At 46.3% G+C, this 25,327-nt stretch overlaps 1 long non-coding RNA gene across 1 annotated transcript in view; it reads left to right on the top strand.

Moving 5' to 3' along the window:
* The first annotated feature begins 2,010 nt into the window (after window positions 1–2,010).
* Window positions 2,011–25,327, top strand: part of LOC103638119 (uncharacterized) — a 35,593-nt gene continuing 12,276 nt past the window's right edge. Inside the window, exon 1 of the long non-coding RNA XR_558571.2 lies at window positions 2,011–2,093. This is a non-coding gene — a long non-coding RNA (uncharacterized lncRNA). The remainder of the gene's footprint in view (window positions 2,094–25,327) is intronic.

Below are 25,327 nucleotides of genomic sequence, written 5' to 3'. Positions count from 1 at the left end.
CTTCGTGTTCGTCCCGCGCCTAGGTCGGGTGCGCTTGCAGTAGGGGGTTACAAGCGTCCACGCGAGTGAGGGAAGCGAGCGGCCCCAAGAGAGCGCCTGTCCCGTCCTCGTCCCGCGCGGCCAACCTTCTCTAAGAAGGCCCTGGTCCTTCCTTTTATAGGCGTAAGGAGAGGATCCAGGTGTACAATGGGGGTGTAGCAGAGTGCTACGTGTCTAGCGGAGGGAGAGCTAGCGCCCTAAGTACATGCCAATGTGGCAGCCGGAGAGATCTTGGCGCCCTGCTGGTATGATGTCGTGGCTGTCGGAGGAGCAACGGAGCCTGGCGGAGGGACAGCTGTTGGGGCGGTCGAGTCTTTGCTGACGTCCCCCTGCTTCCGTAAGGGAGCTGAGAGCCGCCGTCGTCACAGGGCACGTGGGGCGCCATCATTGCCTATCTGGCGGAGCTAGCCAGATGGGACACCGGTCTTGTTCTCTGCGGCCCGAGTCGGCTCGGGGTAGGGTGATGATGGCGCTCTCTGTTGACGTGGCGGGCCCGCGCCCGAGGCCGAGCGACGTGGGGGCTCCTCCGAAGCTGGGGTCGAGTCTGTCTTCCGTTGCCGAGGCCGAGCCCGAGCCCCTGGGTCGGGCGAGGCGAAGGTTGTTCGGCAGAGGCCAGAGCGGAGTCCGAGCCCTGGGGTCGGGCGAAGCGGAGTTCGTCGTCTTCCGGGTCTTAGCCCGAGTCCGAGCCCTGGGTCGGGCGGAGCGGAGTTCGCCGTCTTCCGGGTCTTAGCCCGAGTCCGAGCCCTGGGTCGGGCGGTGCGGAGTTCGCCGTCTTCCGGGTCTTAGCCCGAGTCCGAGCCCTAGGTCGGGCGGAGCGGAGTTTCCTATGGCGCCTTTGGCAAGGCCTGACTGCCTGTCAGTCTCACTCTGTCAAGTGGCACTGCAGTCGGAGTGGCGCAGGCGGCGCTGTCCTTCTGTCAGACCGGTCAGTGGAGCGGCGAAGTGACGGCGGTCACTTCGGCTCTGCCGGGGGGCACGTGTCAGGATAAAGGTGTCAGACCACCTTTGCGTTAAATGCTCCTGCGACTCGGTCGGTCGGTGCGGCGATTCAGTCAGGGTTGCTTCTTAGCGAAGGCAAGGCCTCGGGCGAGCCGGAGATGTGTCCGCCGTTAAAGGGGGGCCTCGGGCGAGACGGAAGTCTCTCGGGGTCGGCTGCCCTTGTCCGAGGCTAGGCTCGGGCGAGGCGTGATCAAGTCGCTCGTATGGACTGATCCCTGACTTAATCGCACCCATCAGGCCTCTGCAGCTTTATGCTGATGGGGGTTACCAGCTGAGAATTAGGCGTCTTGAGGGTACCCCTAATTATGGTCCCCGACAGATACATAGAGTAAGGAAATGGATAGTATTTTGTGAATTTTAATTGGCATACATATAGGTTCCATTAAGACAGGTGATTTTAGCTTGGAGAAATATTATTGTTGGAATGTGAGCCGCATATCTGACTTTAGAAGAGGAAACTATTATTCTTAGAAGTTAGTCTGTTCTTGACCAGAGATCACAAAAAAATATGCTTGTGTTGACAGCAACTCCTCCAGACCCAAGAAAAAAATGGGTGAACCACCATAATTCCTGATAGATGTGAGTACACTTTCTTTGCTGAGAAGGTTCCATTACCCCTAATGTAGGTCCAAGCATCGTTATTTTATTGTTCAATGTAGAGAACTTATTCTGCCATTAAGCTCCTGGTATGTTTTAGAGGGGAAGAAATCAATTGTTATGAATGTTAAATCGTTCCATAACCATTTTGATAGTAATGCTTCTTCTTTTTGTGATTTAGTTCTTATAGGTGATTGTATTTGTAGCCTACATTTTGTTTTGGGGTCTATAGTGGTTTATACCAGTACCTTTTCATGTGCTCAGGAATGATCTTGTGGGAATAAAGCTGCTCACAGGTTTTAATGCATGACTCATCACGTTGTGTTGAATGACGGGAGTGTTGAATGACAATAATGTCACCTGTAAGAACACTTACTGGGAGGCAAGAAAGGTGGCAAGGGATAAATTGAAGAAGAAAGTCGCTACATACAAAATGGGACTTGTTGACAAACTCAAAGGTTTGATTTTTGTATTCATTGTTCTTGAGCCATCTGTCAAAGAGTGTTATATGGAACAAATGCATGTGTCGGAGAGTAAATCTCCGGCCGGGTGGCGGAGTGCACCCGCCCTAAATCCTGAGATGAGGAGGGGCTTAGGCGTTTTGCTTGATCGTTGGAATGAACGGGGAGAACTCAAGAACACACAAGGATTTAGAGTGGTTCGGGCCGCCGAAGCGTAATACTCTACTCCACTGTGAGATGTATTGCTTGAGAGCTTGCGAGTCTAAGGTGTGTCCTAAGATTGCGTGTGTGTAACGTCGCATGCCTCCCCTTTTATAGATGAAGGGGGGCATGCACAAAGGCACTGGGCCCCGACATGTGGGCCCAGGAACATAAAGAATATAGCACTTGGAGCCACTAATGTATGTTGTCGAGACAATCCTCTTGTCCCTGACGCTTGAGATCTGCATATCCTTGGCGTACAGGGGAAGCTTCTTGCAGAAGGGATGATGAGTACAGTGTGCTGCTTGGCACGGTCGTACTGTTCGCCAGCAGACCCAGCAGGCGCGCCGCCTGCTGGGTGACCTTGACACCGCCTACCAGCGGATGGGACGGGACACATTAAATGCTGAGAGGACACGTCGCCCGTCAGCACAGTGGCAGGCGGCGCGTCTTTTCCTCAATAAATGTAGGGGCTGCACGACTTCACGTCAGGTTCGACCCGGTAGCTTATGTCATGGGCCACAAGCAGCAGGACTCCGCCTGAGCGAAAAGTGGAGGGCAAGGCCCGCACACGTGTCAGCACCGGACCCCTGCACATACCAGGGTCCTCCTTGTTCCGGGACCCTGCTGGGGTTCGGACCTACCCGGAGACTCCGGACTTATATGTATAGGGGTTCAGTGTCCTTCTGTGGGGGTCCGGACTTACTGGGATGTGTTGTCTTTCCTTGCCACGTGGCGCCCTTTGGCCTGCCCATGTGGTGGGGTCAGGCGTCGTCCTCCGCATGGCTAGGAGAGGTTGCATGGGTGCGGCGTCTTCATGATGTAGGAGAGGGTACCCCTGATTTAGGGTACCGACAGTGGCCCCTGGTCCCGCCTCAGGGGAGGATGCGAGCCTGCAGGTGGGACTAGAGTCTGATTAGCGGTTGGACCGCTGCTCTCGCGCGCCTGTTGCTGTAATTACTGCGGGCTCGCCCTATGGCCATGCCAACTGTAACACCCCTGGTGCTACTGTAACTAAAACTTGAGCATGACATCATAAGCATTGGCATTGCATATGTTTGATACACCTAGAGTGCATTCACTAGGCAAAAATTTCAAACAAGTTGTATTGTTTAAGTGTTTTTGCAAATAGAACCCTGGATAGGAAACTTAACCCTAAATAGGGATTAAAGGGGTAAAACTTAACCCAAGTTGAGAAAACCTAAAGACTTTAGGGAAAGAGTCATAAAATGTCCCCAAAAACAAAGTTGAATCACATGTATACCCCTGGAATACCAAAAACCCTAATTGGAATCCTGGGAAAACCCTAAAACTAAACCCTAGGGGCCTATGTGCAAAATTAGTCCACTTTTGGACTAAAGTGCAAAAACCAAGTTAAATAAGTATCTTAAGTCATTTGGTTCACAAATATGTGGACTTGAAAGCCAAACCCTAAGTTTTGGACTCATTTGCAAAAAGGAACCCAATTTTGATTCCTATGCTAAGTCTGAAATCAGGGTTATAGGCCCAACTTTGGGGCTGTGTAGCTTTCAAAATAGTGAGAATTCATATTAGGTCACCACATCAAAATTGTAACCTGATTATAGAAGAACAACTTTGCTTAAGGTGGTAAGCTCACTTGTTAAGAAAAATCCAGAGATAAGTATGCCCAAAGTTGGACTGTCAGGCTGTTATGGTCTGAATTTTCAGACTAGCAGTGAACTAACATCGACTTCAAGCTAAATTCTGAGCATGATCCAGTGGAAATCTACCTGTGGTTGCCATAGCAAGTTTGTAGTGGGTATAATGCTCTACAAGTTTGCTGCAAAGATTAACTCGTGTTACCACAGGAATTTGGGAGAAAATCATGCTCCAACTTGGTCAGTCAGTCAAGCTTTTTACTGAATCCAGTGCACTGTTCACCGTCTCCAGAAAATATCGCGCGGTGGATAAGGACTTGGACCTCGCCGGCGATAAGGACGCCACGGCGGTCGGGATGGACTAGAGGCCGCGGTAAATATCCTTGGTCACGTGGCAGTAACTCTCTGTGGTGGCGGACTCCGGTTAAACGGCGGTCGCCGTGCCATCACCGGGTTCTGCCGCGCGGCGAGCTCACCTGCACCGTCTAAAGACCGCGGTCCTCATCCAACGCCGGCCGTTGGCCTATAAATTGCGCTCGGGCTTAGCTTCTTCTCCACATCCCGTGCCTTTGCGACTAAACACTTGACACCGGAGAACCCACGAGCTCTTTCCTCTTTTCTTAGCTCCGCCGCAAGAATCCATCCGTGGCCAGTGCAATTCGAGTTAGCTCGCGTCTTCCACTTCCTCATTTGAGTATTCTCAGGTACCCGTGAAGATTCCCGACCTATCCAATTGAATTATATCGTCATTAATCGCTCGGAACATGCGGTTCCTTTAAGATCCTCCGTTGTCGCCGTGGGCAGAGAATTGTAGAGCTCCAAATCTGAAATTGAGTGAGGAGAAATGCGCGGGTAGAGTCCGATTTGGGGTCCGCCACTCGGGAGCACCGGTCCTGGCTCCCTCCGGCCAGTCCAGCTCGCCGGAGCTCGGCCCCATGTTTGGTGCGCAGTCGTGGAGCTCCTTGGAGAAGAGATAGAAATCGAGGGGCTTATCTGCAAGTTGTCAGCGACACGGTAGAATAGTAATCAAACCCATCTCCAGTTAGTTAAAACCCCAAGGGCCCTGTTGCAAAAACTCCACAGCGGGCGCGGGTGCGCGCATTTCTTCTGGACGTGGGCCGTCCTGGACTGGATTCGGCCCAATACTATTCACGAGTTTTCTTTTTTCTTTTTCCTCCCAAGTTAAACAATTATAGAAAACAGTAGAAAAATGATAAAATTATGAAACCAATTTTCCTAGGCTTGTTATTTTCCCTAGAATTTAATAAAAATAGTTTTGTGATTTTTAGTGGAAATAAGAAATTTTAGGGCATTTAAAGTAGTTAAAAGTATTAGTTATGGATTTTTAGAAAATAATTGGTAAGTCCAAAAATGCCCAAACTTTTTATGGGAACTTAAAACAATATTTAGAAGCCTTGGGTAGAGTCTGAATTGATTTGGACCATGTTTGATAACTAGAACCCAAAACCACCCCCCTGCCCTTTGAACTCCTTTACCGACTCCGGAAACCCTAAGTTCTCGGAGTTCCGTGAAGGAAAGTTGTATTCAAGACTTAGATAATAAAACTTTATTATCTTCGCACTCTCATGCGCATTACATGGCATTCATTCTTATATATGTATATATATGGTTATGTTAGAACATGAAGAAGAAGTGGAAGTCATCGAAGAAAGGACACCACCACCCTCGGATTCTCAAGCAGGCAACTGCTTTTACTTTGATATTTGTGGATCCGAGCCTGACTCACCTGTTAACGAAGGCAAGCCCCGATGCATTTGCCACCTCCCTTGATGTTTTTAAAATCTTTCTCACTTGCTTGCTGCATTAGGTGATAGGAGTTGCTTGATAAAACAATTCTTGCATTACCTTCCTTGATCTTGATTACCCTCCTTGAAACCCTGTTTTTACAAAAAGGTTTTACTATGCTTAGTATTGCTTTAGAAAAACAAAAGGATTTGTTTTACAAAAGATGTTTGGCAAAGTGGGAGGGTTGTTTTCGAAAATAAAACTTGATGGTGAATCCATCACGGCCGTGATGGATTCAACATCAGAAATGATGTACCTCTGCCAGGTACCAAGTTTTTGGGTTAAAAGATTAAGCTGAGACCGGGCGGGTGACTTGCACGAGAAGAGAGTCTCGGTGTAGTGTCTCCGTCTGAGTCGATTAAGGACCGTCTTGATGTAGGCCTGCTGACCGAGGACCCTTTAACTGGTCACATGCCTCGTCATGGGTAAGCCTTGCCTCGGGTGGACTAAGGCCAGAATAAGATAACACGAAATGGGCATGGAGCGGTGGCGAGAGTAGCGTGTACCCTCCGTGGCAAGAGGCTGGACGGTGGTGTATCTGTGCTCTCGGTTTGCGTGAACCTGATCTGGTCTTAAGAACCCCGGTGGCGGGTTGACATATGCAAGGGTTAAGTGCTACATATGTCGTGTGATTGGAGATCCTCAGCTGAGTATAATCGATTCGGATCGCCGTACCTCCGCGGTTATGGAGACTTGGCCACTGACTTACACGTAGCATTCCACTAAAGATGGTGGGTTTTTGTTAAGAAATTGGCTAGTGCAGGACCAGCGATTGAACTAGGGTAGAAAGAACTCTAGTTGCAGGTAATTGTACTTAACCTGACAAATAAAATTGAATTTTTAAGGATCCACTTTAGTAAGCATTTCTGCAAAACAGAGTCTTTGATTATTGAAAAGCCTTACCTTGACTCCCATATAACCAGCATACCCTTGAGAGTCTTTTCTTTAGTCGGGTAAGACTTGCTGAGTAATTCCATACTCAAGGTTTATATCTTCGTTGTTTTTAGGTGAGGAAGTAGCATATTTATGTTGCTTCTGTGCCAAGGTGGTTCCTAAGGAGGAAAAACAAGACTGAAGTGCGGGAGGACTTGGTCCTCCATCTAGAAATCTTTTGCTTAAAACTTATCGGGAGGAGTTTGTGCCTCCCTTGGTTTGTATAATATTACTACTCAGCACTCGCTTTTAGTTCTGGTCTATAATAAAACAACTTGAGCCTGCTTTTTAAATAAATGTAAGTTATGTAATCGCTTCCGCAATTCTTTATCTCCGATGTTCTGTAATGTCTGCAAGACGGGTGAATCGTTCCTGGTAAGGTAAGGAAAGATACCGAACTTGTCAAGTGACTTAGGAACATCTACAGGGTGTCTGATGTCTGTTAGACAAGGACAACTGTAGGTGGGCCTAATTACTTGGGAGGTTCCGTCACAGCTGGTATCGGAGCGTAGCCCTTCTTTGCAGATATTATGAAGCATCTTCAAAAGGATTTTCTAAAAAGTCTTACCTAAAAACTCTTTTCTCTTCTTACCTAAGTATTCTGAAGAGTCTATCTTAAAGACCAGATAGGAAGAGTGCAATGTATAGAAGGTTGAATCGACTAAGGTTGATTCTGTACTTACACATGCATCATGCTAAGAATTATACTAATAACATTTTCCCCCTTAGAAAGATGCCGCCACGCACAAGGCTAACGGCGCGCAAGTCAACTGGACCAATCGGTGTGCCCCGGCATCAACTGGCCCCTCGACATGAAAGCAGTAGCAGTGGGAGTAATGACCCCATAGGAGATCTTGAAGCCCGAGTGAGTCGACTTCAAGTAGCGCTGCAACACAGGACCGATGCTTGGGTCGCAGACGGAGATAGAATAAATGAACTAAGAAGGGACATCCGTCACCTGCAGGATCAGCTTACTGATCGGGACTTAGCACTTGACTGGGCAGTACAGTCTCGTTTGCTGGCATGTGCTAAGGAAGCAAGGGCTCAGGCCCGAATTAAGGAACTTAGCTCAACTGTCGACGACCTGCAGGTCTATTGCAATACGTTGCATGAGGAAGTCCATGTACTGTACTCGCAACTACACCCTAGTGCACCTGCACACCCTGCTGAGGCGGAAGCCGGACCCTCTCACGTTGTGGGATGCGCGCTGGGTGGGGAGTTAGACCTTTTTGAGCCCCCTCCTTCCATGAGGTTGGTTGACGTCTGGACTCCCACACCTGACGATGAGGCCGCCAAGAGTAATGGGAAGCAGGACTAATGGTGTGATAGAAGTAGAAGTAGAGTAGTGTATTGTAGGTTGTACTGGTGTATAATAGGTAATGCTATTGTATACTAGGTATTGTACCCTGTTGTAAGAGTCTTGAGTCTGTAACATTACTTTTGGTAATGTAAAATGGAAGGCTTCTTTGGCATTTTATATTTATTTCAAATGTTCTTTGCCACAGATGCCGACCAGGACTCGAGGACAGGACGCAGCAGGAACTTCTGGGGGAAGGGATGTTACCCCAAACCCACCTCCGGTTCCTCCCACATTGGCCGAGGCGATTGCCGCCTTGGTAAATGCCACTGCAGACAATACCCGCTTTCTTAGGGAAATGGTGGGTCAACAGCAATTCCAGCAATAGGCAGGAAGGGGTTATCAGCAAGGCCCCCGTGAAACCACTTATCTGGACTTCTCTGAAACCCGTCCACCCCTATTCGTCAAGGCAGAGGACCCGTTGGAAGCCGATGAGTGGATACAGGTTATTGAACAAAAGTTTGGTCTTCTCCGTTGTTCAGAGACGCAGAAGCCGTTATTCGCAGCACAACAACTACGTGGCCCTGCCAGTACTTGGTGGGGAAATTTTGTGGCTATTCAACCTGTCAACCATCAAATCACCTGGGAAGAATTTAAAGCAGCCTTTCGTGAGCACTACATACCCGAAGGTGTGCTGCATATGAAACAAGAAGAATTCATGAAACTGAAACAAGGAGGAGATACCGTCAATCAGTATCTCAACAAGTTTAATCACCTGTCGCAGTATGCCATCGACCAGGTGAATACTGATTTAAAGAAGAAGAACTGCTTTATGAGAGGACTAAATGATCGGCTACAGAGGAAAATGGCTGCTTGTATTGACTTGACGTATGGAAAGGCTGTTAGCACAGCCTTATCTGTTGAAGAAAAATACGCAAGTTCTGGGAAGAACAAGGGATTCGGTGATGAGAGGCGTAATCAGGGCCAGGCGAAGAGGCAACGGTTTGTGATCCGGCCTTCAAGCCAAAATCGCACTTTTTCTCGTCCACCCTCATTCCCTTTCAAACAGCCAATCATTATTCGCCCCAACAATACCCCCACTACCCCAAATCAGCCGGGTGCCCCAGGCACTCGATTCCCTGCCTTGCCCAGTTCTTCAACCGGGTGTTTCAATTGCGGCAAGTCGGGACATTTCATCAAAGACTGCCCATATCCTAAGCAAAATCAATCAAATGCTCCGCAAGGATCTGGGAGATCAGCTCAGCCCAAAGGAAATACTGTGGGGAAAAATACAAAGAAGACGGGGCGTGTATACTACACCCAAGTGGCCACTACACCGGAAGGTATAGGTGTACATTTGGGACGGGCCTGATGGGCCGGCCCGAAGCACGAAAAAAAAAGCACGGCCCAGGCACGGCACGACCCGAAATAATTTAGTGTCGGGCCGGCACGGCCCGTTATATCGGGCCGGGTTTGGGCCGAGGTCACGGCCCATGGGCGGGCACGAGCACGGCCCGTTTAAGGCAGGCACGAAAAGGCCCATATAGAGGCACGAAAAGGCCCATATATTTATTAAAATCACACTTCATTTCGCACTTTCATATACTTGATAAAGAACACAAAGCTAGAGATAATGCTAGTTAGATGTTTATTTTGTATCTTTGAATTAGATTGTGTGATGTAATTTTACTTTTGTTATGAACATTAGACAATAAACTGAACTTACGAACTTTGTATACAGCTGATTATACTCTTTTTCCTTCTAACAAAATGCGAGGTAGTCATTGCATAGCTGTGGTAACTTTAATACAAATATTAAGTTTGATTTTGTACAAATTTATTTGTCTTATCTTTTATTTGTTTTATTATTTTTTTGAATTTAGGGCTCTAATATGAATTTTGGGCCAAAAACTGAATTTCGGGCCAAAAATTGAATTTTGGGCCATAATGTGAATTTCGGGCTTTTATAATTTCGGGCCGCCCGAAATAAGCCCGTCACGTTTAAGCAATTACGGGCCGGGCCGTGGGCCGAGGGCTAGACCCATGGGCCGGCCCGGCACGACCCGAAATTCAAACGGGCCGGGCCGGCCCGAAATTCAAACAATACGGGCCTTTTCGGGCTTGGGCCGGGCCGGGCCGGGCGGCCCGAATGTACACCTATACCGGAAGGAGAGCCGGTGATGATGGGTACGTTTCCCGTGGCCAGTCACCCTGCAATTATTCTTTTTGATTCTGGTGCTTCGCATACGTTCATTAGCAAGAAATTTGTGGAGCAACATCACATTGCATGCCATGAATCAAAAGAGGGATTTAAAATTCATTCACCTGGGGGACACATTTTTACTAGAGAAGTGGCCTATGAAGTGCCAGTAACAATGGCCGGACGGAACTTTCCTGCTAACATGATTGTTTTGAAAGGCCAGGATATAGATGTAATTTTGGGTATGAATTGGTTAACCCAACACAAGGCAATTCTCAACACTGAACTCAGAACCGTCAGGTTGAGTTATAATCAAGAAGAGATTCTTTTGTCTCTCCCCGTAACCAATCCAGCCAAAGCTTCTGGTAGAATATATGAAGCCATTGTACCGGAGATCAAGAACATTCTGGTAGTATGTGAGTTTCCAGATGTATTTCCGGAAGATTTGCCTGGACTGCCCCCTGAAAGAGATGTAGAATTTGTAATTGAGCTAAAGCCCGGTACGGCTCCCATCTCCTGAAGATCGTACCGTATGCCTCCTAATGAGTTGGCAGAATTGAAGATTCAATTGCAAGATCTACTGAATAAGGGATTCATCCGGCCAAGCTCATCGCCATGGGGTTGCCCCGCCATTTTTGTTAAGAGGAAGGATCAAACCTTGCGAATGTGCGTGGATTATCGACCCCTGAATGAGGTCACCATCAAGAATAAGTACCCTCTTCCAAGGATCGACATCTTATTTGATCAACTGACTGGGGCGAGGGTATTTTCCAAAATTGATCTCAGGTCGGGCTATCACCAAATCCGTATTCGGCCCGAGGATATACCGAAGACCGCGTTTACTACGCGGTACGAATTGTTTGAATACATGGTAATGTCTTTCGGGCTCACAAATGCTCCTGCCCACTTCACCTATTTGATGAACTCGGTGTTCATGCCCGAGTTGGACAATTTCGTGGTGGTCTTCATCGACGATATCTTGATATATTCTAAAAATGAAGAGGACCATGCTCAGCATCTACGGATTGTATTGACGCGCCTGAGGGAACATCAGCTGTATGCCAAGTTCAGCAAGTGCGCGTTCTGGCTGGAGGAAATTCAATTTTTGGGGCACGTGTTATCGGCTAAAGGAATTGCGGTAGATCCTAGCAAGGTCAAAGATATTCTGGAGTGGAAACCCCCAACCACTGTTCACCAAGTCCGGAGTTTTCTTGGACTAGCTGGATATTATCGCAGATTCATACCAGACTTTTCTAAGCTTGTGAAGCCAATCACAAGTTTATTGAAGAATGACATTAAGTTCAATTGGTCTTCTAAGTGTAATGAAGCCTTTGAGCAATTGAAGACATTATTAACCACTGCTCCGGTATTGGCTCAACCAGACATCACCAAGCCTTTTGATGTATATTGTGATGCATCTGGCAGTGGACTCGGCTGTGTGCTAATGCAAGAGGGCCGAGTAATTGCATATGCTTCACGGCAGTTACACCGACATGAGGAGCATTACCCAACTCATGATCTGGAGCTAGTTGCTGTGGTCCATGCCTTAAAAATTTGGCGTCACTATCTACTGGGAAATGTCTATCATATCTATACAGATCATAAGAGTTTGAAGTACATCTTCACCCAGTCAGAATTGAATATGAGGCAGAGACGATGGCTTGAGCTTATTAAGGACTATGAACTGGAAATCCATTATCACCCAGGCAAAGCCAATGTTGTGGCAGATGCATTAAGCCGTAAGGTTGCCTGTCATTGTCTTACAATGAAGACCTCTGACAACACTTTATGTCAAGAGATGGAGAAGCTAAACCTGGGAATGGTCCAACAAGGAACTCTAAATCAGCTAAAGCTTGAGTCAGTCCTCTTGCAAAGGATAATTGATGCCCAAAAGGATAATGAGGGCATGAGACATATTCGTGAGAAGATAAGGGCTGAAAAAGCCAAATGTTTCAAAGAAGATAATCAAGGCGTTGTATGGTTTAATAACCGCATAGTGGTGCCAAAGAATGAAGAGCTCCGCCAGCAAATTCTTGATGAAGCACATCTTAGCCGCTACTCTATTCATCCCGGAAGCACTAAGATGTACCAAGACTTGAAGCAACATTACTGGTGGACAAAGATGAAGATCGAAATTGCACGCTATGTGGCTAGATGTGACACCTGCAGGCGTGTCAAGGCCATACATTTGAAAGCTGCTGGTCCATTGCAGTCATTACCAATACCAACATGGAAACGGGAAGACATCGGTATGGACTTTATCGTGGGATTACCCAGGACTGCAAAAGGGTATGATTCTATCTGGGTTATAATTGATCGACTTACAAAGATTGCTCACTTTCTGCCGGTCAAGACAGATTCCCCGGTTACTGTCTACGCCCAATTGTACATTGCTCGTATTCTTAGTCTGCATGGTGTTCCAAAGACCATAGTGTCAGATCGTGGACCTCAATTTGTAGCCAAGTTTTGGGAAGCGCTTCACAAATCCTTGGGTACTAAGTTGCTCCACAGTTCGACCTATCATCGCCAAACAAGTGGACAGACTGAGAGGGTTAATCAAATACTCGAAGATATGTTGCGAGCATGCGTTCTGGACTTCTCACAGAAATGGGATGAATGTTTGCCTTTGGCGGAGTTTTCATATAATAATAGCTATCAAGAAAGTATCAAGATGGCACCCTTCGAAGCTTTATATGGACGACGATGTCGTACTCCGCTAAATTGGTCTGAACCTAGGGAAAGGTGCTTCTTTAGGCCTGATATGGTGAAGGAGGCCGAGGAAAAGGTTCAGAAAATTATTCATAATATGAAGAAAGCACAAGCTCGTCAGAAGGGTTATGCAGACAAACGGCGAAGGCCCTTGTATTTTCTTGAAGGGGACTACGTCTACTTGAAGGTTTCACCAACGAAGGGAGTATCGCGTTTCGGGATAAAAGGGAAGCTTGCACCCAGGTACATTGGTCCATTTCCTATACTTGAAAGATATGGGCCAGTGGCATACCGACTCCAACTACCCGAAACATTGTCTGCTGTGCATAATGTGTTCCACGTGTCACAATTGAAGAAGTGTCTTTGGGTTCCTGATCGAACCGTTGAAGTAACAGATGTTGTCCTTGAACCGGACTTGACATACTCTGAGCACCCTATTCGAGTCTTGGATCAAAAGGACAGGGTTACCCGAAGAAAAACTCTCAAGTTTTATAAGATACAGTGGAACCAGCATTCCGAAGATGAGGCTACATGGGAAACTCAAGACTTTTTAGATAAGAATTTCCCAGGCTTTTTAGCCTCATGTAAATTGTAAAGCCTGTATAACTGTGTAATAAAGAAGTGACCCCCACATCACCCCTGCCTTGTACCAGAAATAAGGAAATAAAAGTATTCCGCGTTTCCTTTTCCATTACTTACCCTAGGACTTTTAATCTCGGGATGAGATTCTTTTATGGGGGGGAAGGATGTAACACCCCTGGTGTTACTGTAACTAAAACTTGAGCATGACATCATAAGCATTGGCATTGCATATGTTTGATACACCTAGAGTGCATTCACTAGGCAAAAATTTCAAACAAGTTGTATTGTTTAAGTGTTTTTGCAAATAGAACCCAGGATAGGAAACTTAACCCTAAATAGGGATTAAAGGGGTAAAACTTAACCCAAGTTGAGAAAACCTAAAGACTTTAGGGAAAGAGTCATAAAATGTCCCCAAAAACAAAGTTGAATCACATGTATACCCCTGGAATACCAAAAACCCTAATTGGAATCCTGGGAAAACCCTAAAACTAAACCCTAGGGGCCTATGTGCAAAATTAGTCCACTTTTGGACTAAAGTGCAAAAACCAAGTTAAATAAGTATCTTAAGTCATTTGGTTCACAAATATGTGGACTTGAAAGCCAAACCCTAAGTTTTGGACTCATTTGCAAAAAGGAACCCAATTTTGATTCCTATGCTAAGTCTGAAATCAGGGTTATAGGCCCAACTTTGGGGCTGTGTAGCTTTCAAAATAGTGAGAATTCATATTAGGTCACCACATCAAAATTGTAACCTGATTATAGAAGAACAACTTTGCTTAAGGTGGTAAGCTCACTTGTTAAGAAAAATCCAGAGATAAGTATGCCCAAAGTTGGACTGTCAGGCTGTTATGGTCTGAATTTTCAGACTAGCAGTGAACTAACATCGACTTCAAGCTAAATTCTGAGCATGATCCAGTGGAAATCTACCTGTGGTTGCCATAGCAAGTTTGTAGTGGGTATAATGCTCTACAAGTTTGCTGCAAAGATTAACTCGTGTTACCACAGGAATTTGGGAGAAAATCATGCTCCAACTTGGTCAGTCAGTCAAGCTTTTTACTGAATCCAGTGCACTGTTCACCGTCTCCAGAAAATATCGCGCGGTGGATAAGGACTTGGACCTCGCCGGCGATAAGGATGCCACGGCGGTCGGGATGGACTAGAGGCCGCGGTAAATATCCTTGGTCACGTGGCAGTAACTCTCTGTGGTGGCGGACTCCGGTTAAACGGCGGTCGCCGTGCCATCACCGGGTTCTGCCGCGCGGCGAGCTCACCTGCACCGTCTAAAGACCGCGGTCCTCATCCAACGCCGGCCGTTGGCCTATAAATTGCGCTCGGGCTTAGCTTCTTCTCCACATCCCGTGCCTTTGCGACTAAACACTTGACACCGGAGAACCCACGAGCTCTTTCCTCTGTTCTTAGCTCCGCCGCAAGAATCCATCCGTGGCCAGTGCAATTCGAGTTAGCTCGCGTCTTCCACTTCCTCATTTGAGTATTCTCAGGTACCCGTGAAGATTCCCGACCTATCCAATTGAATTATATCGTCATTAATCGCTCGGAACATGCGGTTCCTTTAAGATCCTCCGCTGTCGCCGTGGGTAGAGAATTGTAGAGCTCCAAATCTGAAATTGAGTGAGGAGAAATGCGCGGGTAGAGTCCGATTTGGGGTCCGCCACTCGGGAGCACCGGTCCTGGCTCCCTCCGGCCAGTCCAGCTCGCCGGAGCTCGGCCCCATGTTTGGTGCGCAGTCGTGGAGCTCCTTGGAGAAGAGATAGAAATCGAGGGGCTTATCTGCAAGTTGTCAGCGACACGGTAGAATAGTAATCAAACCCATCTCCAGTTAGTTAAAACCCCAAGGGCCCTGTTGCAAAAACTCCACAGCGGGCGTGGGCGCGCGCATTTCTTCTGGACGTGGGCCGTCCTGGACTGGATTCGGCCCAATACTATTCACGAGTTTTCTTTTTTCTTTTTCCTCCCAAGTTAAAACAATTATAGAAAACAGTAGAAAAATGATAAAATTGTGAAACCAATTTTCCTAGGCTTGTTATGTTCCCTAGAATTTAATAAAAATAGTTTTGTGATTTTTAGTGGAAATAAGAAATTTTAGGGCATTTAAAGTAGTTAAAAGTATTAGTTATGGATTTTTAGAAAATAATTGGTAAGTCCAAAAATGCCCAAACTTTTTATGGGAACTTAAAACAATATTTAGAAGCCTTGGGTAGAGTCTGAATTGATTTGGACCATGTTTGATAACTAGAACCCAAAACCATCCCCGCTGCCCTTTGAACTCCTTTACCGACTCCGGAAACCCTAAGTTCTCGGAGTTCCGTGAAGGAAAGTTGTATTCAAGACTTAGATAATAAAACTTTATTATCTTCGCACTCTCATGCGCATTACATGGCATTCATTCTTATATATGTATATATATGGTTATGTTAGAACGTGAAGAAGAAGTGGAAGTCATCGAAGAAAGGACACCACCACCCTCGGATTCTCAAGCAGGCAACTGCTTTTACTTCGATATTTGTGGATCCGAGCCCGACTCACCTATTAACGAAGGCAAGCCCCGGTGCATTTGCCACCTCCCTTGATGTTTTTAAAATCTTTCTCACTTGCTTGCTGCATTAGGTGATAGGAGTTGCTTGATAAAACAATTCTTGCATTACCTTCCTTGATCTTGATTACCCTCCTTGAAACCCTGTTTTTACAAAAAGGTTTTACTATGCTTAGTATTGCTTTAGAAAAACAAAAGGATTTGTTTTACAAAAGATGTTTGGCAAAGTGGGAGGGTTGTTTTCGAAAATAAAACTTGATGGTGAATCCATCACGGCCGTGATGGATTCAACATCAGAAAAGATGTACCTCTGCCAGGTACCAAGTTTTTGGGTTAAAAGATTAAGCTGAGACCGGGCGGGTGACTTGCACGAGAAGAGAGTCTCGGTGTAGTGTCTCCGTCTGAGTCGATTAAGGACCGTCTCGATGTAGGCCTGTTGACCGAGGACCCTTTAACTGGTCACATGCCTCGTCATGGGTAAGCCTTGCCTCGGGTGGACTAAGGCCAGAATAAGATAACACGAAATGGGCGTGGAGCGGTGGCGAGAGTAGCGTGTACCCTCCGTGGCAAGAGGCTGGACGGTGGTGTATCTGTGCTCTCGGTTTGTGTGAACCTGATCTGGTCTTAAGAACCCCGGTGGCGGGTTGACATATGCAAGGGTTAAGTGCTACATATGTCGTGTGATTGGAGATCCTCAGCTGAGTATAATCGATTCGGATCGTCGTACCTCTGCGGTTATGGAGACTTGGCCACTGACTTACACGTAGCATTCCACTAAAGATGATGGGTTTTTGTTAAGAAATTGGCTAGTGCAGGACCAGTGATTGAACTAGGGTAGAAAGAACTCTAGTTGCAGGTAATTGTACTTAACCTGACAAATAAAATTGAATTTTTAAGGATCCACTTTAGTAAGCATTTCTGCAAAACAGAGTCTTTGATTATTGAAAAGCCTTACCTTGACTCCCATATAACCAGCATACCCTTGAGAGTCTTTTCTTTAGTCGGGTAAGACTTGCTGAGTAATTCCATACTCAGGGTTTATCCCTTCGTTGTTTTTAGGTGAGGAAGTAGCATATTTCTGTTGCTTCTGTGCCAAGGTGGTTCCTAAGGAGGAAAAACAAGACTGAAGTGCGGGAGGACTTGGTCCTCCATCTAGAAATCTTTTGCTTAAAACTTATCGGGAGGAGTTTGTGCCTCCCTTGGTTTGTATAATATTACTACTCAGCACACGCTTTTAGTTCTGGTCTGTAATAAAACAACTTGAGCCTGCTTTTTAAATAAATGTAAGTTATGTAATCGCTTCCGCAATTCTTTATCTCCGATGTTCTGTAATGTCTGCAAGACGGGTGAATCGTTCCTGGTAAGGTAAGGAAAGATACCGAACTTGTCAAGTGACTTAGGAACATCTACAGGGTGTCTGATGTCTGTTAGACAAGGACAACTGTAGGTGGGCCTAATTACTTGGGAGGTTCCGTCACACCAACTGTCGCGCCTATTCCCACGGCTGACCGACCCATGACCATCGTACTTAATGGTATTATTGGGCCATGCGCGGGGCTGCCTCGAGTCGCTGCACTGGTTCTGAAAAATTTACCTTTTCAGGCTCCCATGACAGCCCCGAGAAGACGTGGCATTGGCGCAAGCGACGGTGCGGTTTCTTCGCACACGGTAACCGGCGCACCGGTTACATGACATGTGGGCCTGGGCCCCTGAGTTGGACCGCCAGTTGTGGTGGAGCTGAGGGGGTGCACAGTCGTGGGACGGTTGTACTCTTCTTGCGCGGCGGTTCGCCTCTTTGACCGCTGAATACGACGAAGATGAAGGGGCGCTTAACCGTGGGGCGGTTGCATGCCCCCTGCGCGACGGTTCGCCTTCCTGACCGTTGGTTGCCCCGAAATTGAAGGGGCACGTAACCGCAGGGCAGTTGCACGCTCCTTCTTAGGGTTGGTCTGCATGACATGCGGGGCCTGGCCCCCGTGTCATAAGGTGGGATCCTTGGTGCACGCCGGGGGAGACTTCACCCATGACGCTTCAGGGGCGCGAGTGGGGGATCTGCCTTTTAAAAAGGGGTCGATCTCCCGGGCAGTAGACATGCCTCGCTCCTCTTGCGACCACCTCGCCCTTTCGCCTTCCGGGCCTCCAGATGGGGTGCGCCAGTGTTCTCTGGAGGGATCCGCGTCAAGGTTGTCTCTTCCGGCGACTTCACCGTCGGAGAGCGTGCGCTCGTGGTGGTGTCGCCGATCTTGTCTTCTTGCTGCTGTTGGAGGGGTGCAACCCCATGGGAGTTGGCATCCTTCCACCATTATTCGGCTTCAAGGATTTTCATCATGCAGCCCGGTCGCAACCTCCGGCCGATGGTCATCCACAAGGATGACTACCAGCCTTGTGGTGGAGAGAAGCGAGCCGGGCTGCGGCCTCCCCCTGCCCTCAGCTTCAAGGATGTTCATCATCCGCGCTGGGGAGGAGGGCAAGCCGAGTGGGAGCTTCGCCTTCCGCGAGGGCTGGCGGTCCGCTTCTTCCTCCAGCATTCGGGGAGAAGGGCGTCCACCGGCCTTGTGGAGGAGGCGAACTCTAGGTACACGGGGTCGGCCGTCTGTGGCGTCGTCAGCTGCCGCGTGTCTGGCTCCCCAGCTGTAAGACCCAAAATTAGTAGAAAAAAATATAATAATTATAAAAGAAATAAACAAATATAGCTATTATTAGTGCTTTGGGAATTGGGGATGGGAAAAGAAATTTTGTAATAAAGTCAACCATGGTTAGAATAAAAAATGAGAGGGAGAATAAAATAGTCATATTTAAAATAATATGATTTATATCCACATTTGGATTTCAATTGATATATTTGGAAATATGAAAATTTAAAATAGGAGCATAAATATGAGTGTGAACAATTGAAATTGGAATTAAGAATAAAAAAAAGAGAGGAAGGAAATGTTCATGGAACCCTATTCCCCCCCATAAATGAATAACAAAAGGAAATAAAAAAATAGTAAACAACAGGGATTATATTATTTTGGCACTCACAAATCTGAAATCCAAAGATGAGAATTTGAATTTGATTATCTCAGACCAAGCAGAAAATTTATAAAAGAAAAAGAGAAAAGATTTCTCCTGCGCTTGGGCCGAATCCCACGGCCAGGCCCAAAACCCCACTCCACCTGCCAGCCCACTAGATCCTACCGCTGGCAGCCTCACCCGCGCGCCATATGTCACTGCAATGTGGGTCCCACTCGCCAGCCCAAATCTCTTCTGTCGCGTGGAGTCGCTTCCTTGTGGGGTCGGATGACCAGTCGTCTCCCTTCCGCAACAGCTCGATCTTCCTCCTCCGGTCAGACTCGGGCATCGCTATCCGGTTTCCTCTGCCCGTGATTCTCGCCAGCCGTTCCTCAACCAAGCGCATAGCACGCGGAGTATCATAACCGACATGCTCGAATGAGATTTATCCGGGTTCCGCTCGGGTTGTTGCGGATCTTGTCTGGGATCCCTATTCCTCGCCAGGCCCCTATTGCGTGGCCGGGGTTCTCAGATGCCGGTTCGGCCGTGGAGTGTATAAAACGGGTGTTCGACCCTCGCCATCAATAGGAAACCAGGTCGCTTCCTCGTCGCGGTACTGCCCGGCACTGGGAACGCGGTGGGGAAGAAGGTTGACGCCGTCGTCTACACTCTCAGCTAACCAGTGCCTGGGCCTCGGTTGGCCACGGTGGGCGACCCTGGTGGTTCACCGGTGCACTGCGAATCTAGGCGGGTCTTCCTGGGGCTCGATCTGGGTCTCATGGTTGGCTAATTTCTCACCGGAGCATTTGGGGTGCCGGCGTGCGTATAGGGCGCTCCACCGTGAATCGTCCTGTCGCGTGGACAGCGTTCCTTGTTGCTCGATCACCTGTAAGTCGATCACCATCGTATCCTCCTTACTCTGCTCTCTGTTTTACGTGAGACCGTGCGTAGGTTTGGGGGGGGCTCGGGGAAGCGCGCGTCAGCAATGGCCTCCGCCGTTACCCTGTACAGCGCCGCCGCTTGTGGATAGTGCGCTGTGGGTGAGGTGAGGGGAGAGCGACAGTCGTTGATCGCTGATCCAGTGGACAGGATCCGATCGCGCTTTAGCTCTTCGTTCGTCTGATCCGGACCATCGTGCCCCGATCGGACGGTGTACAACAGATAAGCTCTTTCGATAAATGTTAACCGTTGGTTCCTGATCGGGCGGCCCGGATTGGATACCGGTTCGATTTAGATAACTTCTAATCTGGGCCACTGGTTTTGGATCGGACGGATCACAGTGCCTCGTACCCCTTCAGCGCGACTGTTTTACAGAAGAGACCCTACACTTGGGTATAATCAACCCGCAGTACACATGCCGTATAAAGTATTTACTCAGTGACCCAGAATTCTTATAGAATACCCCCTGCACTCCTCTGATTTAATGCGCGCAGTCCAAGGGAATAGAAAATCCAGTAAAATAAAATAGAAATTGATTTTTAATACAAAAATAATTCCAGAAACTTGTTTAATTGATAGAAAATTCATATTAAGTCCGAATTGATCCATTCTAATTTCATTAATTTTGTATTAATATTGTCTATCAACTAGTAACACTGTTTAGTCATGAAACTTGAATTAAAATTGTTCATTTGGATTAATCTATTCTAAGCATTAAATAATTTCGAAAATACATAACTTAATAACCGTAGCTCCCAATTTAGTGGTTCTTGTTTCTACAATCTCGTTACGCAACGTAGAATATTATTATGCAGTTATGATTATGTTTGGTGTAATGTTAATTTTGCCTATACCATGTATGTCTGTATTGCTACGTTTAGCAGTGAGGACACGAGTCATCTGAAGATCATCTTGGTACCTGGAATCTCAAGTCCCAGGCAAGTTGTGCCCTTGATCACTTCTTTTACCCAACTCATGTTCTAATTAATCATAATGATCTGCATAGGTTAATTTTGATGGGACCCAATAGGTTACCCTAGTTTGACTATCTTTATACCTTGTTCACCACTGGATTTTCGGGTAGTACCTGCTATTGCTTTATGTGGTTTTGGGTATAGAGATACATTTTATTCATGATTATCTTTTATTATCAGTTATTATTTATTGTTCATGATAAGATCATTATGTTAATTGGAACATGGAGAACCACCCGGGAAAACAGTGCTACCACAAGGGTTTATGGACGCCCTTGGCTAACTAATTAGGAAAGCTAGTGGAAGACTAGCTTACCCGAAAGGGGCAAGGGCAGTAGGGGAGTGGTCAGTGTAGGGAGGTCCTTGGTTGATTTTGCTGCGATGGCGGTCAGGCAAGAACCCTGCATTGGAGCTTCCTATAAACTGTAGCGGGTTTTCTGAAGCTAGTGGAACTTTGTAAAGGCCTCGTAGTGTTACCCTGCCTCGCCTCCTCGGTAGAGGTGTATGGGAAGTCGCGATCCCTTGGCAGATGGGTAACATGACTTGTGGGTAAAGATGCGCAACCTCTGCAGAGTGTAAAACTGGTATACTAGCCGTGCTCACGGTCATGAGCAGCTCGGTCACTCACATGATTAATTAATGGAACTAAATTCAATTTGTCATATGCATTGCATTGCAGGTGATGTTGTTACTTTTGTTCTACTATTTAATTGGGTTGGTATTTACTTATACTTAGTAATTGCTAATAAAATTTTGACCAACTTTAAAAGCAATGCTCAGCTCTAACCATCCTCTTTGGTAAGCCTTACACTTCACATGAACTCCCACCTATGGCGAGTTCATTCACATTATTCCCCACAACTTGTTGAGCGATGAACGTATGTGAGCTCACTCTTGCTGTCTCACACCCCCCCACAGGTCGAGAGCAGGTACCACGGGATGAGGCGCGTGGAGGATGCTGTGATGAGTTCGTGAGTGGTCTAGGCCGTCGTCTCCCAGTCAACTTTGGGTTGCTGGATCGTTTCCTCATATGATGTAATTATTTAATTATTTTGTATAGAACTCCTGTTATATAGTAAAGATGTGACATTCGATCCTGTGCCACTATGCATCATATGTGTGAGACTTGGTTCCAGCACACCTGGTGTTTATGTTCGCGCCCGGGCTTTGGACCCCTAAAACCCGGGTGTGACAGAAGTGGTATCAGAGGAATGTTGGCTGTAAGACGAAACCTAGATAGAACTGGACAACCATTATCTACTTACCCTGCTACTCTGATTCTTTCTAAACTTTTATTAATCTTTTCTCATCTATTTCCGCTTACTCTGATTATTCTTACCTTTTCATTCTAAAGACAAATGTGGATTTCACACTTTAAAATCCTGTGCCTAAAGTGACCTTTAGGAATAGGAGACCTAATCTTAGGAATAAAAACAAAACTATTTTTATAAATATCTATGAACTTGAATGTTTGTTCTTATGATACTTGTCTGATTCGGATCTTTGATTGAGTGTGATGGGTTGTGGGGTAATGCCCACAATTACATCTGCATATACATATAGGCATAAATAGAATTCATAAGATATCTAAACAACTTAGATTATCCTCCATAAAAGTGTACCTATTTCATATATATCCCTCTTATCTTAAAAGACTCTCTCTTAATAAGATCCATCTTGTCTTAAAAGATACTCTCTTACATTAATAGATTCATCTTATCTCGAAAAGATTTTCATCTAATCCCAATAGATCTAACTGACCTCAAAAGATTCTACCTTATCCTAATGGATTCATCTTGCCCTAATCAACATATTTATCACACTCTAGAATAACAACCATAAGCTAATCCAAAATTTATTTATATCTTAACTAGTCTAATCTAGTCATATCTAATCTAATTTAGATCCTATCTAATCTAATATGATTTAATCTAGTAAGTTACTTAATGCTAGTACAAGAGATAAGGTCATACTCCTAATTCACTTAAGCCTAAATTGGTGACGTATATCAACTTGGCCATACACAACAACATGACCTATATAACAAGTTACATAACTTACCCAACGAATAGAGTCATGAAGAATTGTATAATCCATCTATCCCCACCTAACATCAAACAAGTTTTTTTTACCTACATAATGTAGTCTATCTCACCCACATCTATCTTAACCATATTCCCCAACCCTAATGATATACACTAACCTCAAATCAATGAGACCAAGATCGGAAAAGAAAAGATCAACATCGACAAGGAAGGATATAACCGTCGAAGCGAATTTCGAAATGAACATTTTAGATAAAAGACTTTTCCTGGCCATAATCTTTCTTACCTGAACCTGTTTAGCTTATAACCTACATAATATGTAGTTGGATACCTATGCTCTGCCAATCACCCACTATTAACTATAAAAAAATGAAACTCTAGATTTTTGAACCAATTATTGACAAAAAAAAGAATTACAAACCAAACTTTCTGTATCCCTTTTCTTACAAATCTCGAGGACGAGATTTCTGTTAAGGGGGTAAGATTTGTAAGACCCAAAATTAGTAGAAAAAAATATAATAATTATAAAAGAAATAAACAAATATAGCTATTATTAGTGCTTTGGGAATTGGGGATGGGAAAAGAAATTTTGTAATAAAGTCAACCATGGTTAGAATAAAAAAATGAGAGGGAGAATAAAATAGTCATATTTAAAATAATATGATTTATATCCACATTTGGATTTCAATTGATATATTTGGAAATATGAAAATTTAAAATAGGAGCATAAATATGAGTGTGAACAATTGAAATTTGGAATTAAGAATAAAAAAAAGAGAGGAAGGAAATGTTCATGGAACCCTATTCCCCCCCATAAATGAATAACAAAAGGAAATAAAAAAACAGTAAACAACAGGGATTATATTATTTTGGCACTCACAAATCTGAAATCCAAAGATGAGAATTTGAATTTGATTATCTCAAACCAAGCAGAAAATTTATAAAAGAAAAAGAGAAAAGATTTCTCCTGCGCTTGGGCCGAATCCCACGGCCAGGCCCAAAACCCCACTCCACCTGCCAGCCCACTAGATCCTACCGCTGGCAGCCTCACCCGCGCGCCATATGTCACTGCGATGTGGGTCCCACTCGCCAGCCCAAATCTCTTCTGTCGCGTGGAGTCGCTTCCTTGTGGGGTCGGATGACCAGTCGTCTCCCTTCCGCAACAGCTCGATCTTCCTCCTCCGGTCAGACTCGGGCATCGCTATCCGGTTTCCTCTGCCCGTGATTCTCGCCAGCCGTTCCTCAACCAAGCGCATAGCACGCGGAGTATCATAACCGACATGCTCGAATGAGATTTATCCGGGTTCCGCTCGGGTTGTTGCGGATCTTGTCTGGGATCCCTATTCCTCGCCAGGCCCCTATTGCGTGGCCGGGGTTCTCGGATGCCGGTTCGGCCGTGGAGTGTATAAAACGGGTGTTCGACCCTCGCCATCAATAGGAAACCAGGTCGCTTCCTCGTCGCGGTACTGCCCGGCACTGGGAACGCGGTGGGGAAGAAGGTTGACGCCGTCGTCTACACTCTCAGCTAACCAGTGCCTGGGCCTCGGTTGGCCACGGTGGGCGACCCTGGTGGTTCACCGGTGCACTGCGAATCTAGGCGGGTCTTCCTGGGGCTCGATCTGGGTCTCATGGTTGGCTAATTTCTCACCGGAGCATTTGGGGTGCCGGCGTGCGTATAGGGCGCTCCACCGTGAATCGTCCTGTCGCGTGGACAGCGTTCCTTGTTGCTCGATCACCTGTAAGTCGATCACCATCGTATCCTCCTTACTCTCCTCTCTGTTTTACGTGAGACCGTGCGTAGGTTTGGGGGGGGGGGCTCGGGGAAGCGCGCGTCAGCAATGGCCTCCGCCGTGACCCTGTACAGCGCCGCCGCTTGTGGATAGTGCGCTGTGGGTGAGGTGAGGGGAGAGCAACAGTCGTTGATCGCTGATCCAGTGGACAGGATCCGATCGCGCTTTAGCTCTTCGTTCGTCTGATCCGGACCATCGTGCCCCGATCGGACGGTGTACAACAGATAAGCTCTTTCGATAAATGTTAACCGTTGGTTCCTGATCGGGCGGCCCGAATTGGATACCGGTTCGATTTAGATAACTTCTAATCTGGGCCACTGGTTTTGGATCGGACGGATCACAGTGCCTCGTACCCCTTCAGCGCGACTGTTTTACAGAAGAGACCCTACACTTGGGTATAATCAACCCGCAGTACATATGCCGTATAAAGTATTTACTCAGTGACCCAGAATTCTTATAGAATACCCCCTGCACTCCTCTGATTTAATGCGCGCAGTCCAAGGGAAAAGAAAATCCAGTAAAATAAAATAGAAATTGATTTTTAATACAAAAATAATTCCAGAAACTTGTTTAATTGATAGAAAATTCATA

Source organism: Zea mays, chromosome 9, assembly GCF_902167145.1.
Source record: "Zea mays cultivar B73 chromosome 9, Zm-B73-REFERENCE-NAM-5.0, whole genome shotgun sequence".
NCBI lineage: Eukaryota > Viridiplantae > Streptophyta > Magnoliopsida > Poales > Poaceae > Zea > Zea mays.
Note: the sequence above shows the minus strand (reverse complement) of the source record. Positions and strands in the feature narration are given on the sequence as shown.